The 18427-nt window shown below is 38.7% G+C and overlaps 1 protein-coding gene and 1 pseudogene across 2 annotated transcripts in view; one reads left to right on the top strand and one right to left on the bottom strand.

Annotated features, from left to right (window-relative positions):
• LOC102819913 (neuronal growth regulator 1-like) overlaps positions 1-18427 on the bottom strand; it is a 1419333-nt gene that overhangs the window by 4953 nt on the left and 1395953 nt on the right. The gene's annotated exons all lie outside the window — the stretch shown is intronic.
• LOC102827801 lies at positions 44-14540 on the top strand (annotated as a pseudogene).

Genomic DNA, 18427 nt, shown 5'->3' with positions numbered 1-18427 from the left:
TGGGGGTGGAGCAGGAGTCAACAGGGAAGGGGATGTTGCCTCCATGGAGGACAAGGTGTTCACCAAGGAGCTGGACCAGTGGTAAACAACTGAAGGAGAATCAAGTGCGGGCGGTGTGAGAAAAGTCTAAGGAAATTTTAACAAAAGAATCAAATGTGCAAGAGGTTTTTTGTCCTGTTATCGTTTGTGTAGATGTTCATGGTCAATTACATGATCTTATGGAACTCTTTAAAGTTGGTGGAAAATCACCAGATATGAACTATCTATTCATGGGTGACTAGGTAGACAGAGGTTACTATTCGCTGGAGACTGTGACTCTTCTTGTGGCATTAAAGGTGCGTTATTCAGAACGCATTAAAATATTGAGAGGAAACCATGAAAACCGGACAAATTACCCAAGTTTAGGGCTTTTATGATGAATGTCTGTGAAAATATGGAAATGCCAATGTTTGGAAATACTTTACAAATCTATCTGATTATCTTCCACTTACGGCTTTAGTGGCTGGACAGCTATTCTGCCTCCATGGTGGCCTCTCTCCATCCATAGATACACTGGATCATATAAGAACCCTGGATTCTTTACAGGAAGTCCCACATGAGGGTCTAATGAGTGATCTGCTGTGGTCAGATCCAGGTGATCGTAGTGGGTGGGGTATTTTTCCACGTGGTGCTAGCTATACTTTAGGACAAGACATTTCTGAGACATTTAACCATGCCAATGGTCTCACACTGATTTCTCATGCTCACCAACTTGAAATGGAACGATATAATTGGAGTCATGATTGGAATGTGGTTACCATTTTCAGTGCACCCAATTACTGTTACCTCTGTGGGAACCAGGCTGCTATTATGGAACAAGATGACACTTTAAAACATTCCTTCCTCACTCTGACGCAGCACCTCCTCGTGGAGCCTCATGGAACCAGGCACACCCCTGAGTTGTTGTTGTTGTTGTTGTTAAGTGCCGTCGAGTCGGTTCCGACCCATAGCGACCCTGTAAAGGGTTTCCGAGGGTGTAAATCCTTACGGGAGTAGAAAGCCTCATCTTTCTCCCGCGGAGCGGCTGGTAGTTTCGAACCGCTGACCTTAAGGTTCGCAGCCCGATTCGTAACCACTACGCTACCAGAGCTCCTTACACCCCTGAGTACTTCCTGTAAATCACTCCAGGGAAAAACCTGCCTTTGTATGTGGAAGCACACTTGGCTTTTTAATATATATATATATATTTTTTAAAACAAAAAAAATCAACCGTAATCTATGTGTTTCTGTAACAAATTGGGATCTGTCTTGGCAGGACGCTACATCATGGGCTAAAATGTGCCGTACTAATGATGACCATTTAGCACAATTTAGACTGAACTTCAGTACAGCACTATGTTCTAGATCAGTTTGCCTGCTGTATTTGTAATAGCCACTTACCTCTGAAATGTTCAAACAAAAAAGGTAACTAATTTTGTCATCTCCTTTGCAGTTAGTTGAGATTTTCGTTACAATGTTTAAATGGCATGGGTTAATAAAGTTGGAGTTTTATTTTAAAGAAAATTCACAAGGTAACTTCCAATTAATCGATTGAAACATAATTAACTGAAGAAAAGATTCTTCTTGGGAGTATGTTGTCATAACATTTAAAGAAATTTCCCTTCCTTTAAACTGAATTACTATTTTATGTTGATCTGAATATTTCTGTGTATTTGTCATGATAGTGATTGCATCCTATTTGGTGTACTGACCAAATAAATACCATTTTAAACAACCAAAAAAACAAAAACCAGAATGTGTGACAGAAAACTGCTTTGCTGATTCACTGTCACCTATTGAATTTGGTTTTTGTTTGAGACGAACGAAAAGAGGAGAAAGAAAGTATAAATTTAGGAGAGAAGAAAGGAAAAGGAAGAGAAATGAAGAAGATTAATATAGGATAAAGATATCAAAAAAGAGAAAATATCTAGTTCTTAAGCACTGTAATAGATACTTTTATAGTTGCCATTTTATGCAAGAAAGAGAAAGAATAAAATAGAGTATTGTCAGGAAAATAGCTTTGGTGTGATTTGCAGATCAAAATTCAAAGCAAACAATAGGTAGGCTGTTTGTTATTCTTCCTTGTTTCTTAGTAAAGCTAAAGGCATTCCAGTTATTTAAACATAATGTACATAATATAGGAATGATGGTGTCACATGATATTGGTTCAAATTCCAGCTCCATCTCATCTTAATTGAGTTAACTAAGTAATTCTTTTTAACTATGCTATAATTTAGTGTCTTCATCTGCAAATGAGGATTAGCAGTATCCCAAAAGTTTTAGTGAAGACATACATATAAAGCACACAGTAAAGTATCTGAAACAGTATCTTCCTCATGTCTTACTACAGCCCTGGTGTGGCACTGTAGGACAAGTACTAGACTGCTAACCTCAAGGTCTGCAGTTCAAACCCACCAGCAGTTCTTAAAATCCCTATGTTGTTGTTGTTGTTATGTGCCATTGAGTCGGTTCCGACCCATAGCGACCCTGTATAGGGTTTCTGAGGGTGTAAATATTTATGGGAGTAGAAAGCCTCATCTTTCTCCCGCGGAGCAGCTGGTAGTTTCGAACCGCTGACCTTAAGGTTCGCAGCCCGATTATAGGAGGACACAATGAGTTGGAAGAGACTCAACAGCACACAACATTCTTATGTAATCACTCCTCAGTCACTCATTCATTTCACTGATTCAGCATGTGCAACATTCCAGGCACTCTCTGAGTTACTGAACAAGATAGAAATAATCCCTGTCTTCATAGAGTTTACTATTTAGCTTGAGATGTTTTCAAAGGAACAAACATATTTTGCTTTGTCCTTAACCTATACTTGGTTTAATCAATGTTGTTTTGATTTTTAAAATATCCCTGATTTCCTTTTACAAAAATATTAATCATCTGTATCTTCTTGGCTTCTTTTGGAGGATTTATATTTAATGTCATTTACTGTTACATAATTAGCCAATTTATATTTCTTTGTGGGCTCCTTAAAGGTTAAGTACTATGATCTCTTCTTTTTTTTTCCCCACTGCTTTCCAAGGCAGACTTGCATGAAACATGATATTAAGAGAGTGGTTTTAGCTGACCTAATACTAACTGGATTGGATGGACTTTTAGGCACAGAGAAGGAGCACCCAGGCTAGGTGTGAAAACCAGGCCTTTGGAATATGTCCCAGTTGTCAACAGGAAGATACAATCTGGGCTGTAACACATATTTTACATCTTGTCTAATTATGATTATCACTCCCAATTACTTACAGCTGTTGCATATTATTTTCAGTCTTGGCAGTTTTCCCTTGTATTGCTCCAGTTTTTATTTTTAGGCAAGAGCAAATGTAACAGCTTTGTGAAATGTTTAGTTTTGGTACAATACCAATTACTCGCCGAGACATTTTCCTTAAATTACTTAAGCTTAACTAAACTAGTTTTGCGTCATATTTATATGACTCCTGTTGCAATCTTTGGTAGAGTTACTTTAGCTACATGAACTCAGCTTCCATATAAGAAAGTTGGCTGTGACTTAGATTTTCCTGAGGAAGCTTATACTTGAATGGGAAATGAATGATTTATACCCAAATTAGGTTTTATGTAAAAGAGAGTGATTAAAGTGGTTTCAAAATAGAGAGCACATTAGTTTACTGAGAGAAATTATGCACCATTGATTAGCTCCAATTGACAGTGCAGCCCTGTTTCATTACATACTGTGGGAGGAGTTTGCTTGAAACTTTCATTTGTAATATCCACCCCTTAACACCACCAACAGGTGCATGGGGATGTCCTTAGGCTAGGATCATACCCAGATTTTTAAAATATCACTTAATTTTGCCTAGGCACTGAGTGAAAAATTAAAGGGAGAAAAGAGCACTGGTACCAAAATGCTTTGTAACTTTAGACAATGGTGACTGGAAGAATTATCCCTCAGCACATGTGACATAATCCTGTTATACTTTTCTGTTACATCTGGTGCAAAAAATGTCCAGATCTTAGTAGGGTGTACATAGGCCAATCATGTCTTCTCATACATGGTGAGACATAGGGTAGAGTGTTGTCTAAGAGGGCTTTGTTCTCGTGCTACAGACACAAGAAGTGTTCTTCTTTCCCTTAATTTTCTTGTTCTCTTAGACTTTGGTGTTGGAGAATACCTGAGCGGCACAGTGGCATGTGGTGAGGCTGCCAATGGATAGATTTTCATTTTCTTTTTATCGACACACCTTTTTTATGACTGGGGATAGAGACATAAACATGCCACGGTCCAGTTCTCAAGCAGCTCTCGTCTGGCAGAGTAAGGCTTAATGTATAAGCCTCTACCACAGTGAACTCCATACATTAAGCCTTACTCTTCTCAGTGAGAAAAAGTAAGAATTGATTGAATTCCTTCAAATTCCTGCCAGTCTGCTCTTTCTTTAAAAGGAATCAGACTAACAAGTGCTTATCAAATGAGATGAAATCTGTAATTAGATATTCCACTGTTGTAGATTTTTATTTTATTTTTTGTTTTCTCAAAACCTTAATACCTATACTTAGAAAGACCTAACATATTTTATAGACTAAGCATTTGAAACTATAAAAATGTAAACTAATTATTTTCCAAGAAATTCTGTTTTTGTGTTATAAACAACCAAGAGAATGATTAGAGAAAACACCATTCTGTTCTCTTTTTGACTAATTCCATGCCAACATACACTTAGCAATTACTAAGCTATTTCTCTGTCAGAGCACCATTCCTGAATCCCTTTCTGCTAGCTGAATAGCTATTTGTCAAAGTTCATGATATTCCATCCTATTTACTCAGTGTTAACTACATTAGGAATTTCAAACATGTTTACCTCTGTTATTACCCAGGTTCAGAAATCTGCAATTTTATCTACAAATAGCCAGATGAAACTCCCCAATGCTACTACTTTTAATTTGAGCTAAAGAGAACAAGTAAGTTATCACCCAAATAGAAACACATTCTGTTGTCTACTTCTGCCCTTCATAAACATTGGAATAAAGTCTCAAAGCCTGGATTTTTCATCAATATTTTTAAAATATGTTGGAATTTTTATTAGTTCTATTTGTAGCAAATCAGAGATAATTTACATAAATATGTACTGGCCTATTTGGAAGTATGCTGTCAATACAGTGTGTGTGTGTGTGTGTGTGTGTGTGTGTGTGTGTGTGTGTGTGTATGAAAAGCTGGGTCTGGTGTACAAAATATATTCATAAATATACAATACAAATTGCCTGGACTACTTAGATTTTTAATGCAGGCCTTTAAGATATCATCTAACTAAAGAAAAGCAGGCTTTGTAGAAATAAAAATAGAAACTCAGCTGTGTTAAGGTCACTAATAGTTACTGTCATCTGATGTATCATCATTCTGACACTGCTAGTGTGGTTAAAAAAAAAAAGAAGAAGACGAAACTGCAAACCAGTAAACATTTTTGAAAGATGTCGGTTTTTAAGGTATTATATAGATGACTATGCAGGTGTGAAATTCTATAAGTTTTTCTATAGGGTGTCTGAACTTCATGCTTTCATGATCCAACTGTCTTGTTTATTAAATTCTATTATTACTTTTTTGGTGTGTTAATGATATAGATGACCACTTGACCAAAAGTAAAATGGAGTCTGAGCAAGACAAGAAAGTAGGAGAGAAAATAGTCTTAGCGATCACACCCTGGAAAAAGATAACCTACTCCCCGGCCATAAAGATATTTATCAAAGGACCAACCACAGGACCTGGGTTGGAAAGTTCCTGGTGATAATCTCTGATAAAGAAACACAATGTTACTTTGCATTTGTGAAAAGTAACTTTGATGTTATGAAATGGTAATCATCTTTCCAGCTGTAATTTACCCTATATAACATACAAAGATTGTCTAGCAAGGAAGCTTAGGGAAACTATTCCCACTATCTTCCAGATCACTTACTTTCTGCTAATAAAGTGTGATGTTGGATCTCACCACCATCTCTGTGAATGACCACAGTGACAGGAGGCAAGCCCTTGTTTGCTTAGCAACTTTCTGGTGACCATGTCTGGGACCGCGTGTACTCCTTTGGTAAGTAATCTTACTTTCTGGGGAGCCCAATGGCCACCTAGACTGGTGGACTCAAGAGACTGAATATCCACTGCTCCAAGCTGCCGAGAAACTTTTTGTCTTGGGAGTCTTTTGCTCTGTGTCTCCAGTGCCCACTGTTGTTTTCATTTTTGATCTATTTGCTTGGTTCTGGTGGCATGCCATTGAGGCACCACAGCCAAGCTCCTTTTGAGTGTCTACTATTTTTGAAAGATTAATCTTGTACGATGGAAGCCTGAGCTTCCATCTAAGAAAGAGTCCCTTGGGAAGAATTTTGTCTGATTGCTGGACCTATGAGTATCCTCCCATGATGAAGAAAATTTTTGTTTTACTGTAACATGGTTGGGTCTATTTACTATCTTGAGTCTGTTGAAAAACGGCTTTTAAATGGATCCTTAAACTATTTTAGCATCTTGCAATTAGAGCTCTTTCATCAAAGATCAGGGAAATGGGATGAAAGACCTTAAGTACAAGCCTTTATGATGTTGCATAACAAGACTGCTGAGATAAAGGGGAGTTGAATAATGGTTCGGAGAAGAGCTAAAGGGAGGGGAAGAAGCAAGAAAAGAATCTCCAGTAGTGTTTGGGAAAAGTTGCATAGATAGGATAGACCAGAAAAAGCCACACAATTAGATTATAATTAATACTCCTCATCCAATTCCTGACCACCTTACGCCACTCTCTCCTCTCAACCCCCACATAGTGCCAAGAACTGCTGATCTGGTCATTCCTGAAGAACAAGCACCTCCTTATCAGTTAGAAGAAGGGGGCTTTCTAACCATCAAGGGACCCAATTCAGGTCTGGTATGGTCAAGGCTGAGCAGTACTTTCTTAGATAATTATTGGTTGGGCTTAATCAACAAGGCCAACCTACAGGATATTACTGGGCCCACACACTGCATTCCACTTCAGATTTGTTAAACTGGAAAAATTCTGACTTTGCTTATCAAACAGACACCTCCAAGGTCATAGACTAGGTCACCATTATTTTTGTCAATCACCAGCCCAACTGGGCCAACATCCAGGCCTTAATAACTTTTGTTAGTAATAAGCATCAGCAGGTCTTGGATAGGGCTCAGAAGGAAGCATTGAGGCTTCACACTGAAAATTCAAATGATAATTCTAACCCGGCCATGGTTATTCCTTTAACCAAGCTGGACTTGAACCTGAATGATGGTGGTCTTTCCTTATTAAACCACTACAAGAGGCATATTCTAGAAGGAATGAAGAAGGGGGCCCCCAAACAGAAGAGCCTGAATATGGTATAGGCAATCCAGCAAAATCCCACTGAAGATCCCTGAGAATTTTTGGAAAGAGTATATGAGGTATATCACAAATACAATGACCTGAACCCATAGTCCCCTGACAATGTACGTATGGTTACTATACTTTCATTTCTCAAAGTGTTTCAGATATTCGGAAGAAACTCCAGAAGTTGGATGGAGTGGTAACAATGCATTTTGAGAGCACAAGGAGTCCTGGTGTGGTGCTGTGGCTTAACGTGCCAGACTGCAAAGCTGTTTGAACTGCAAGATTGGCGGTTCAAGCTCACCAGTTGTTCCTTGGAAACCCCATACAGGGTCACTATGGGTTGGAACAGACTCAATGACACTTAACAACAACAACAAGACCCAGACAGTAATCATCCTTCTTGAAACCACCAATGGTAGGTTTCCACGGCTATGGCAGGGAACACAACTTGAAGCAACAAGGTCTCAGAAACCCCTAGATGGAAACCAGTGTGTTTACTACAAAAGCATAGAATGAGTGCCCCAAAGGAAAAGAGGGTCCTAGGGATGAAATCAAGTACCAAATTGGTCGACAAATATTGGAGCAAGCTGCCTCTAAGGAGGATTGAAGATGCCCAGGGATGCATCATGATCTATCACTAAGTATTATTGCCCCGCAGAAACCCTAGGTAAAAATAACTGGGTGGGTGACAAACTATGGATCTTCTTGTTGATATTGGAACAAATTCAGTGGTGAACACTCCCCTCACCAGTCCTTCTGCTTAGTCAGTTTCTGTCACTAGAGTCTCTGGACAGATGGAACATAAGGTTTTCTTGAAGGCTTTGAACTGCTCCATTGGAGAAAAATAGATGTCACATTACTTTCTTTACATACAAGATTGTCCAGTTCCCCTTCTGAGGTGGGATTTGCCTTCTAAGTTGAATGCCCAGATAACTTGCTTTTCTGAGACAAAAAGTGTGCAGATGAAGGTTCCATGTGAACATGCATGGCAGCTTCTAGTTCAAGCAACAGACATGAAGTATGGATGACCAGGAGAGATAGACAATCAGGTAACACCCCTCATGTGGGCCAGTAGAACTCTGGAAGGGCCCAATGGACTACCCCAGTTGAGGTCCAGCTGAAACCCGGCTAGGATCAACCCCGTTGGAATCAATAGCCCCTAAGATGGAAGCCTTAGAAGGTCCCTTAAACTCATAACTTATTTGGTTATGTCAGTTTCCATACACATACTCCAATTCTCCCTGTCAAAAAGCCTAATACAGAAGAATATTGGTTTGTCCAAGATCTTTGATCAGTCAATGAGGTAGTTCAAGATATCCACCCCGCAGCTCCACACACATCCTTATACCCTGCTGAATAATCTCTCCCAAGAAGCCCCTTTTTTTCAGTATTAGATTTGATGGACACCTTCTTCTACATTCCATTGACAAAAGCCTCTCAGGAAATCTTCACCTGTGAACAGCAAGACCCCCAGACATTAAGGAAGGAACATTGTGCTGGAATGTGCTCCTTCAAAGTGTCAGGAATGCCCTTATCCTCTTTGGTGAACCTCTTGTCTGGGACTTAGATTTTAAACTCAGCAGAGAGAAAATTTTGCAATATGTGAATGACTTACTGATAACTGGGCAGCACTATGAGAACTGTTTAATAAATACTATGTTGCTTCTGTTGTTGTTAAATGCTGTTGAGTCAGTTCCAATTCATAGCAACCTTGTATAGGATTTCCAAGGAGGAGCTAGTGAGTTTGAACTGCTGACCTTGTGGTTCAAACCGACCTTGCAGTCCAGTTCTTTATCCCACAGTGTCACACCAGGACTCCAATGAACATTTTAGGAACTCAAAATCATTTGGTTCAGTGAGGTAAAAGTATCTAGATGAAAAGCTCAAATTTGCAAACAAAGGTGAAATTCTTGGAGTTTCAAATTGAATCTGGTTGATGACATAGTGTATTTAAAAAGAGGAAGTAACTCATCACCCAGACCCCAGTCCTAAGACCTGAAGACAACTTCTGGGATTCCTAGGAATGGCTGGATTCTGTCACATCTGGATACCAACGATGGACTGATAGTGAAACTTCTGTATGAGGCTCTTAAGGGGACAGAAAATGAACCATTGGTAGACTGGGAATTGTGAAAGAGTTTTCAACTCCCTGAGAGAATTTTCGGCTTCTGCCCCAGCCTTGGGTTTCCCTAAACTTTTAAAACCCTTCTTTCTGTTTGTGAGAGTCAAGGATTCAAGTTGGGGGTGCTGATTCAATTTGTGGTCTCGATACCCCAACCTGTTGCATACCTCCCAAACAGTTGGACTCAAGGAGTTCCAGATGACCCCTTGCCTATTAGTTGCCACAGTCACTTCTGAATTACTGCAGGAAGCAGAGAAGTTCACCTTGGGGCAGCAACTAACCATTAATGTACCCCATCAGGTCTTACCTCTGCTTCAGCAGAAAGGAAACTTATTGCTAACTGCAGGAAGAATGAGTAAATATCAGTCTATCCTCTTTGACAACCCTGGGGTTACTCTAAAGTTAATGGTGAGCCTTAACCCAGCACTCTACTCCTTGATGTGGACCAAGAGATCCTAGACTAGAACTGTGTGAAGACAGTAGACCAAGTATTTATGAGTCAGTCTGATCTTTTTGACCACCTTCTTGACTCTGCAGACTGCAAACTGTTTGTAGATGGTAGCAACTACCATGGAACAAGGGATTCACAGGGCTGGGTACGTGATGGTAACAATAGAGGCAAGAGCTCTTCCTCAGGGAACTTTGGCTCAGAAAGCCAAATTGATTGTACTCACTAGGGTTTTGGATATGTCAGAAGGAAGGACTATGAATGTATATATGGACTTGAAGTTCTTGTACTCATTTTGCATGCACATAAGGTTATCTTGGCAGTGTTTCGTTCTGCTGTGCGTACGGTTGTTATGAGTTGGTACTGACTTGATGGCACCTAACAACAACAAGGTTATTTCAAAAGAGAGGGGTCGCTTAACAACTAGTCAAAAGGAAATAAAGTATGAATCTGAAATATTTCAGATGCTAGATGCCATTCTTCTTCCCTCGAAGGTGGCAATCATTCACTGCTCTCAACACCAAAAAGTGTTGGACAACATCTCAAGAGGAAATTGACTGACTGACCAACAGGCATGATGAGCAGCTGAAACACCCATTCTGCATATAAAACTGACTGAACAGAGGTTGATGATTAGGGTGATTTGGCCTGGGCAGAAAGGAAAGGATTTCAGAAGAAAAAATAAACTAGCGGTAGAATTACCAAGGAATGCTGTTAATTCCCCATACCTTGGCCCCATGTCTTATCAAATGAATCCATGAAATGACCCACTATGGAAAATAACTCCTGGTAGAATTTGTTTGCTCCTGTCTCAAAGGGAGTGTATCGACTCAAATAATACAGGAAGCCATAGCTAATTGCATCATTTGTCTCAAGAACAAACCTAAATCAGAAAAATGAATTGTTTCCACAATACCAGGAGACAAAACCCTTTGAAGACTGCCAAGAAGATTTTATCCAGATACCTCCCAGCTGAGGTTTCAAGTACCTTCGCATAATGATGGACACATTTTCTGGGTGGGTAGAAGCTTTTCCTTCTCAAACACAGTGGGCTAGTGAAGTGGTAAAAGTGCTACTTAAGGAAATCAACCATTGGAATGGTCTTCCTTTGAGCCTCCAGAGTAACAATGGAGCTTCCTTCATAATTGGAGTCACAAAGCATGTCAGCAAACACTTAGAAATAAAATGGAGGCTGCATTTAGCATGGAGGGCCCAGTTATCAGGAAAATGAAGAAGATAAATTGTGCTGTAAAGAAACATAATCAAGTTGTGTCAGAAAACCCACTTATGCTGTGAACAGGTACTGCCCATAGTTTTACTCCATATACAATAGCCTCCAGAAGAAGGCTAAAATTGAGACCTTATGAAATGGTGTACAGTAGACCCTTCCAGGCCACTTGTTTGCAACTTTTGCCTGAAATAGAGCAGGATCTGAAGAGTTAAAGATATGTACAAACACAGATTTTTGCAGCCACTCACAAATTTGCTCTTCCTAGGTCTATGTCTTCCCCCGCAGGCAACCTGCACCTTATGTAGCTTGGAGATTGAGTCCTGCTCAAGATGTGGAAAGACAGCACCAAAAGTCAGCTAGGAGAAAAATGGAATGGACCCTGGGATTTATTTCTGAGCACTCCTTCTGCTGTCAAATTAGCCCAATTCAAGACTTAGACATACCACAACCTTATAAAAGCATACCCATCAGCAGAAAAAGGAGACTGGACAGCTGAATCTGTAGGGAACACCCTCCTTTAACTATAGTGATGTATGCCTTAATCCTTTGCTTTCTTTTCTTCAACCTGGGATTATCCCAAGATCTGGTCCCGTTCCAAGGAGATGAAAATATCTGCATATATTTGGCCCAAACTGAAAATGAATGTAACTGATTTCTGCCTCTCTGGGGGTGGGGGGACCTATTTATAACAAACCTTTACTTTTTTACCTAGCTAGAGTATAGATTCCCTTAGGCTTGACTCATAATGTCACTTTATTTTAACATGTCCTGAAAATATTACCCATAAAGATACCTAAAATTGGAGGCTGGTCATTAGAAAGAACATGACATGATCTCTACAGAGCTTAGAATTGTCACAGATCAACGATATTTTGAGTTTATTGGATGTTCTCTGGAATGCCTAGATAATATTGTCTTAAACTGCTCAAAGACTGAGGCTATGTCCTATGCAAATGGACACATCAAACTACCTACAGGATGGTTTTTACTTTGTGGACATAGAGCTTTCTCATATGTCCCTGCTAATGCCTCTGGGGACCCTGGTCTCTAGGACACCTTACCACCTTCCTATTTCAGGTATAAGACAGCTGCTAAGAAAAGTTAGGTTGTTCAAGAGGTTAAACTATCTGCAGATTGTCAAAGCTATCTACACCTATTCAGCACCACAGAATATGAGCCTTGTTCCTCTTTGCAATGCATGCTGTGGTTATAGCCTTAGAAGTGGAAGTAAGTACACTGGCTTGCTCTATAGTCAAGGTCTTAAATCCCACTTCTCAAGCAATTAGTGCCTTGAGTGTATAACTTTGGAATGTGCAGAAAGGAGTTTTGGAAAACAGAGCTGCTATTGATTATTTACTTCTATGTCACAATCATGGGTTCAAATAATTCAAAGGAATATGTTCTTTCAATTTGTCTGAAAACTCGTAACTAATAGAACAGAAACTAAAGAATGTTAAGAAAGTTACACAGAATATCAAACAGAGACAGATGGATTTTTTGGAATAAATTTCCAAAATTAGTGTTCTTGGCTACCAAATTTATGATGGTTATGCACATTAACAGTAGGAATTGATTTTTCCTTGATTTGGAGAAACTTAATACAAGTATTCCAGAACACTTAATTGTGCTCATGAGGGACCTACAAATAAACCAAGAAGCAGTTGTTTGAATAGAACAATTGAATGGTTTAAAATAAGTAAAATTGTGCGACAGGGATGTATTCTTTCACCATACCTATTCAACCTGTATTGTGACATGCTGTGGAGCTGATTCCAACTCATAGTGACCCTGCACAGGGTTTCCAAGGCTGTAAATCTTTACGGGAACAGAAAGCCTCATCTTTCTCCTACAGAACAGCTGGTAGTTTTGAACTGCTGACCTTAAGGTTCACAGCCTGATTTGTAACCACTACACTACCAGAGTTCCTTAAACCAAAAATCTGAGAAGCTAGATTATATGAAGAAAAATGTGGCATCAAGCTTGGAGGAAGACTCATTAACAATCTGCTATATGCAGATGATACAACTTTATTTGCTAAAAGTGAAGAGAATTTAAAACACTTGTTGATGAACATCAAAGACCACAGGCTTTGGTATAGGTTGCATCTCAATGTAAATAAAGTAAAAATCCTCACCACTGGACCAATAAACAACATCCATATAAATGGAGGAAAGATTGGAGTTCTCAAAGACCTCATATTGCTAGGATCAACCATCAACACTCAAGGAAGCAACAGTCAAGAAATCAAACGATGTATTGTAGTGGGCACATCTTCTGCACAAGACTTCTTTGAAATGTTGAAGAACAAAGATGTCACTTTGAAGACTAAGGTGCACCTGACCCAAGCTATGGTATTTTCAATAACCTCATATGCATGTGAAACTTCCAGAGTAAATAAGGAAGACCATAGAAGAATTGATACATTTGTGTTACAGTGTTGGAGCTGAATATTGAAAGTACCATGGGCTGCCAAAAGAACAAACAGATCTATGCTGGAAGAAGTACAGTCAGAGTGTTCCTTGAAAGCCAAGAAGGCCAGACTTCATCTCTCATACTTCAGACATATTATCTGGAGGAACCAGTCTTTGGAGAAGGATATCATGTTTGGTACAATGGAGGGTCAGAGAAAAGAGAAAGACCCCCAATGAGATGGAATGGCACAGTAGCAGCAGCTATGGTCTCAGACATAGCAAATATTGTGAGGTTGACCCAGACCAGGCAGTGTTTCATTCTGTTGTACATAGGATCACTATCAGTTCATACTGACTTGATGTCACCTAACAATAACAATTTGCTGCTGTATTCAGCTTTCACCTTGTTGTGTTACTTGTTGTAAAATGTGTTTCCCATCAATCAGACCTTAATTTAATGCCTTTAACTCAAATACAAAATGCTCAGGACCAAAGTGACTACTTCCATGTGAAACAGATCTCATAGAAATGAGATCTGTAAAAATACATTGGGGAATTATACAGATGACTTCTTGACCAAAGTTAAAATGGGGTCTGAGTAAACAAGGGAGTAGGAAAGGAAAATAGTCTTAGTGATCATATCCTGGAAAAAGTTAACCACTCTCTACCATAAAGATAATTATTGAAGGACTGTAGGAATCAGGTAGGAAACAACCCCAATGATAACAATCTATGATAAAGAAACACATTTTTCCTTTGTTTTTGTAAAATGTTATTTTGATCTTATGAAAGGTTAATCATTTTTCCAGCTGTAATTTATACTATAAAACGTCTAGAGACTTTGTGTCTAGAAAGACAGCTTTGGGAAGCTATTCTTGCTGTCTTCCAGATCACTTGCTTTCTGCTAATAAAGTGTGATGTTGGATCTCACCCCATCTCTGTGATTGACAGTGATAGGCAGCAAGTCCTGGTTTGCTTGGCAACATTTCGAAGGTTATCTTAAACCAGCTTTTGTTTTCTTCTTCTCTTATCCTGCAGCTTTGTTCTTTTGGCATTAAGGATAAAAATTTCTTAAGGGTTGATTGCCTTTCCCTTTAAAAAATAGTCTGTATACCTTCAAAATTTGTCTTAGCCCTTCAAATGCAATAAAGACAGTGATTATCCACTTTTGTAGTTTTGATTTACTCGAATTGCTCGACTTTTATGTTCAGATGACTTCCAGTTATTCTCCATGATTTATTAATACTTATTAAGGAGCTCTGGTAGCGTAGTGGTTACGAATCGGGCTGTGAACTGCAAGGTCAGCAGTTTGAAACTACCAGGTGTTCTGTGGGAGAAAGATGAGGCGTTCTGCTCCTGTAAAGATTTACAGCCTCGGAAACCCTGTACAGGGTCGCTATGAGTCAGTTCTGACTCCATGGCACATAACCACCACCACCACCATTATGTCTTGCTTATTTAAAAAACTTTAATAAAACTCAAATTACTTTGTTTAGAATTTAAAACCTATCAACTTTCCCTAGGATACATTTCCAGCCCTCTACCACCTTCTCTGTCTGAGTCATGCTAGGCAGAAAGGATTTCTTTCTTAGACATGTCCAGGAATTTGCTGCATTTGTGTATTTCCTCACACTTCTCCCTTCAGCTGGATGGGTGTGTGGCACTGTAGGATAAGCTATTGGACTGTTAACCACAAAGTTGGCCATTCAAACCTACCAAATGCTCCTCAGAGACACTATACAAGGTCATGATAAGTCAGAACCAACTCAATGGCACTCAATAACAACATTATGTGTGAAAATAGCACCCATCTTTCAATGCAATGACACCTCAAATGCAACCACTCACAAAGTTAGAACATGTCAGAATTCTTTAGGATTTGGGTGATCAGCCAGTGCAACATTTCAGTTTTGTAAATGAGCTGGTGAGGATACTGGAGGTTGGCTGATATGCTTCATTAAGTTAAAGCAAAGCTAAGATCAGAACTCAGAATTCAGTTATTCTGATTCTCTGTGCTATCATTATATGTAGCCTCATTAAATAACAACATAATTCTAATTGAAGTTAATCTCGCAACTTGTCTTTTCTTCCATAACCATTTGATTTTACTCTATTTCTCTCTCTCTCTTTTTTAAATTAAAATTTTTATTTTGAAATTGAGTGATAGTTTACATGGGAGAACATTGGTTTTACACTCATTGTTTCATTGCAATGATTACAATCCCCTCCGTACATCATCATTCAACAGTATTTGCTTCTATTCCCTCTGTTTTTTATTTTTGTTTGTTTTTTTGGAGGGGTGGGATGTACATAAAAACACTCAGGAATATGTAATCATTTAAACAACCAAAAGGCACATTCTGCAAGCCTGCCTCCTGGCTGCCAGCACACAGTCTTTCTCTTTCCATGAGTCTAGAGTCCTCAGCCTCCATCTTAATATTGCTGCTTCTCTCAATACCATGGGTGACTCTGCTGGTATTTGAAATATTGGTGACATACCTTCCAGCAGCACAGCTTCCAGAAGCACAGCAACATGCAAGCCACCATAGAAATACAAACTGATAGATGGATGTTGGAACTAAAGTGTAGATGTGATTTTAAGTGTCTGTATTTTAATGAGTTTTTACAATTATGCTCAAAATAAGAAAGAAGTACAATCAGAAAAGTACATTGAAATCACCATTTAAAAATTAGGGACTCAAAAACACCAAGTACAACTGCAGAGTCACATTGACTACATTTTATTTCAAAAGAGACGTTTCTGTTCTTGATTGTCTCTGAAGACATCAATCACATCCATAAACACTAAGAATTACACACTCACAATCAGATATATGCACACAAGAAAACTATTAAAGCATCATTCTTATCTGTGATTTATATTTGACAGTGTTAACTATCTCTGGAGCCCTTATTTGTAGCTATCAAGTAAACCATCTACTTGCAATGCAAAATCAAGAAAATTATTAGCTCCTTTTTGACTCAGTTTCCTCAGGTAAACTAAAAGGATATATACTACCTGTTGAAATGGTTGTCCATCCACCAGATCTACAGTAAGACTGCATTCCTTCCATCTTCCTTTGATGTTTCCAGTGTCCTTCAATATTTTGCCCATTGCTGTTATTGTTAAGCACTGTTAAGTGGATTCTGACTCATAGCGACCCTATACACAACAGAACAAAACACTTCCGGTCCTGAACAATGTTGTTAAGCTTGAATCTATTGCTGCTGCCACAGTGTCACTCGAACTCCATGGGGGTTTTCCACTTTTTCACTGACCCACCCCCCCTCACTTTACCAAACATAATGTCATTTTCCAGGAACTGGTCCCTTTTGATAATATGTCTGAATTATGAGAGTTTTGATATCCTTGTCTCCAAAGAACACTCTGGCTATACTTCTATCAACACAGATTTGTTTGTTTTTCTGGGGCAATGGTACTTTTAATATTCTTCTCCAACACCATAACTCAAATCAATCAATTCTTCTCTATTTTTCCTTATTCATTGTCAAAGTTTTACTTGCATGTGTTATTAATGATATTGTTCAATGGTTATTCCATTCCATTGGGTCACCTCTCTTTAGAAATGGCACAGATATGGATCTCTTCCAATCAGTTGACCAAGTAGCTGTCTTCCAAATTTCTTGGCATATATGAGTGAATGTCCCCAGTGCTGTATCAGTTCATTGAATGATTTAACTTTGTTTCCATCAATTCCTAGAATCTTGTTCTTTGCCATTAGTGCATCTTGGAATTACTTCTTCCTTCATTATCATTGGTTCTTGGTCATATGTTCCCCTTGAAATGGTTGCTCATCATCCAATGCTTTTGAGTACAGTGACTTTGTGTATTCCTTTAATCTTCTTTTGATGTTTTCTGCATCATTCAAAATTTTGCTCATAGAATCCTTCAGTCTTTCAAGTTCAGCCTTGTATCTGTTCTTCATTTCTTTCAGCTTGAGAAATGTTGAACATGCTCTTCCATTTTAGTTTTCTAGCTCCACGTCTTTGCACATTTCATTATAATACTTACCTTTGTCTTCTTGAGCTGCCCTTAGATATTTTCTGTTTAGCTCTTTGACTTTTTTATTTCTGCCATTAATGTTACCTTATCTACATTCAAGAGCAAGTTTTGGAGTCTCTCTGACATCAATTTTTGTCTTCTGTTTCTTTCTGGTCTTTTAAATGACTTTATTTTCTTCCTGTGTGCTGTTCTTGATATCATGCCACAACTCTTCTGGTATTCAGTCACTAGTGTCTAATGCAACAATGTTCTTCAGATGGTTTCTAAATTCAAGTGAGATATAATCAAGGTCATATTTTGGCTCTCATAGACTTGTTTTAATTTTTATCATCTTCAGCCTTAACTTGCAAATATCTGTTTTACAGTTGACTTCTGACCTTGTTTTGACTAATAAAGTCAAATTTCTCTGTTGTAGTCTCTCACAGGTATAATCTATTTGATTTCTATATATCCCATCTGGTGAGGTCTATGTATATAGTCAGTTAACTTTTATGTGGTTGAAAAAGAGTTATTTGCAATGAATAAGTCATTATCTTGCAAAATTATATCATGTGACCCTGGCATCATGTCTATCACCAAGGCCATATTTTTCAACTACTGATGTTCAACCGTTTCAAGAGGCAGCATATGATCAAGAGCCAATGATCCTGAAGGAAGAAGTCCAAAGTGCATTGAAGGAATTGGGAAAGAACAAGGCACCAGGAATTGATGGAATAAAAATTGAAATCTTTCAACAAAGTGAGGCGGCACAGGAGGCACTCACATATCTATGTCAAGATATTTGGAGGGCAACTGATTGGAAGAGATCTGTATTTGTGCCCAGTTCTAAGAGAGGTGACCCAATGGAATGCAGAAATCATCAGACA

The sequence above is a fragment of the Chrysochloris asiatica genome, unplaced genomic scaffold (genome assembly GCF_000296735.1).
Source record: "Chrysochloris asiatica unplaced genomic scaffold, ChrAsi1.0 scaffold00002, whole genome shotgun sequence".
Lineage (NCBI taxonomy): Eukaryota > Metazoa > Chordata > Mammalia > Afrosoricida > Chrysochloridae > Chrysochloris > Chrysochloris asiatica.
This window is presented reverse-complemented; position numbering and strand designations above follow the sequence as displayed.